We start from the raw sequence: 2,629 nt of genomic DNA, 5'->3' as shown, positions 1-2,629 counted from the left end.
CCCCCCCCACTCCCACTTCCCCACCCTCAAAATTCCCACCCCCTGGGGCGTCCAGCCTTCATGAGGTCAAGGATCTCTTCTTCCACCTGTGCCCGGCAGGGCCCTCCACTCTTACATATTCAGCTGAAGCCCTGGATCCCTCCATAAAGGGGGGATTTTTAACCCAGGCTATCAGTCCCTAGAAGAAGGGAAGCCATAGTACCATGGCTTTCACAGGCTGCAGGGACATTGTTTCCCATGGCAGCTACCCTGGCTTTAATGGACTAAAGAGGGTATAAAGGCCATCAAAGTTAAAAGTGTTATTTCATATGCAAATAGTGGCATGGCCCAGGGCAGGATTAACAACTGCTATGCTCACTTCAGGAGGGATGGACCCAGTAAGTGAGGCTAGTACAACTATAGAACATAGGCAAACTCGAAAGGCTGACTGGGGGAAGCTTGGGGGAATAAAGAGTCTGTGCCAAGTTAGACTATAAAGATGGCTGTGCCTCGTTTAAAAGGAATAAAGAGTGGATCAGAAGTCCTCTGCCTCCTTTGCGAATACCAAGCTTATAGCCATGTCTGGAAGGCCATGCAGATGGGAGCAGACCAGGGTCCCGCAGAGCTCTACATCCGTTCGCTGCAGAGAGAGGCGGTTCCACAACACAATGGCATTCTCCAGGGCAGGTGAAATGTGCAGAGTGGGGTTCTGGGCCTGCAACGTCCTATCAGAAGGGACAGCTTCGAGTCACAGGCTTACCTCTCTTTTTAAAGCAACTGAAGAAAGGAGAAGCAGCAGGGCGGGTGGGTAGGTGACACAAAGCAGTTACCTACACATTTGTTCTACAGGATAACACTTTCTCATACACAAAGCAATGTGGGAAACCGGGGTTGGTGTTGGGCAAAGGATCGATGTAGAACTTCACCATTGACTCAGACAGCCCCAGAGTTCTGTATCCTCCTCTCAAGTGCCCACACTGCAGCATCACATCTGTAGACAGCATCCTCCCGTCGCCACAAATTAGACAATGTGTGACACAAACACAGCGATTCTCTTGGCTCCCTGTGATCCCCACCGTCACACAAAAGGGCAAGAGAGTCTACTATTCTGGGCACGATTCCCACAGGCCTATTTGTGCCTTCCTTTCTGTCTTTTCTATAAAATAAGCACTTTCAATCATCATCTGCTGGTTCTAGAAGTCAAAGAAAACAAAAACAAAAAAACAAAAACAGAATACCTCTTCCTTGTTCCAAAAGCAAAAAGATGAAGAATAAACCTTGCAAGAAGACCTATCAGGGCAATCTTCTTATGTGTACAGTAGCCTTTCATCAGTCTTCAGAAGGACTACAGGGAACCATGGGGAACTATGGGGAGCAGGGAGAGAGAAGCAGATGAGACAGGGCCATGAGAGCTGGATGCTGGCAGGACATTCACATCTCTGAAAAGGTCACAGTGAAACTCACTAATAGTTACAGTGTATAGACATTAATGGCTTTAAGTTTTAAGTGTGGGAACCAGTCTCTATTACCTATGACAAACTATTGTCTGAAAATACTAAAAAGGAAACTGCAAAAGTAAACCATTCATAAAATTTAAATAGCTTATATTATAGTGTGTCATGAGTGGTTTTTGTTTTCGTTTAGTCTTTTGAGATAGTGTATTGGTTTTGTAGCCCAGGTTGTCCTGAAACTCACTATGTGGTCCCTGCTGGCCCTAAACTCACATTGACCTTCTTCCTCAGGCTCCAGAGTACTTGGTTTACAAGTGTGTGTACTCCAATGCCCAACTGGTAATGTTATAATTCTTCTATTTTGTAATTAGTTGTTAATCTTGGATTGTGCCTAACATATAAACTAAACTTCATCCTAGGTATGCACAGAGAGCATTATGAGATTTGGTACTATCTCTGGGGTCATATCTTCAAACATGTTTCCCATGGATAAAGGATGTGGTACAATCCCTGGGATTGAATGAATGTTATTTGTCTTGTTTGTATATTAGTTAAATTATGTGTCCAAGATCACACAGCATCTCTGGGATTAAAACTCAGAACCTTTGTCTGTAAAACCTGAGCTTTCTCTAGTCTTCAAGTATGGTTATAACATGAAACCCAAGAGGACTTCCTGGAGCTGGAGGAGGGCCAGGGCAGCCACCTTCCTCCATGAGCTTGTGGAATTGGGGCCAATTTGGACCTTTCTGAGTCTCTTTCTCTTTCCTTCCCTGTTTCTTCTCCAGCTGCCTCACCCCAACTCTGCTCCTTGCTTATGAAACTTTGTTTTTCCATCCACAGCAAAACAATTCACATCAAGGTAATTGATGATAAGGCGTATGAGAAAAACAAGAATTACATCATTGAGATGATGGGCCCCCGCATGGTGGATATGAGTGTTCAGAAAGGTGTAGTACCCTGTCCTCCACACTAACAGCGACAATCTTCTTCCTTCCTTCCTCTCGCCTTCTACCTTCCTGTTTCTTCTTCTCTTGCTCTTTCACGTCTCCTCTTTCTGTTCTAACACCTGCCAACCTGTCACATGGTAACCATAGAGAGGTCCTCAAGAACCAGTGGCCATTATTCTGGGGTGGCAAAATGAATATGGGTGAGGAGAGAGAGAGAGAGAGAGAGAGAGAGAGAGAGAGAGAGAGAGAGAG

At 45.2% G+C, this 2,629-nt stretch overlaps 1 protein-coding gene across 1 annotated transcript in view; it reads left to right on the top strand.

The window, feature by feature from the left end:
- Slc8a3 (solute carrier family 8 member A3) overlaps window positions 1-2,629 on the top strand; it is a 127,894-nt gene that overhangs the window by 107,129 nt on the left and 18,136 nt on the right. The window lies entirely within an intron of this gene.

The sequence above is a fragment of the Grammomys surdaster genome, unplaced genomic scaffold (genome assembly GCF_004785775.1).
Source record: "Grammomys surdaster isolate TR1022 unplaced genomic scaffold, NIH_TR_1.0 127, whole genome shotgun sequence".
NCBI lineage: Eukaryota > Metazoa > Chordata > Mammalia > Rodentia > Muridae > Grammomys > Grammomys surdaster.
Note: the sequence above shows the minus strand (reverse complement) of the source record. Positions and strands in the feature narration are given on the sequence as shown.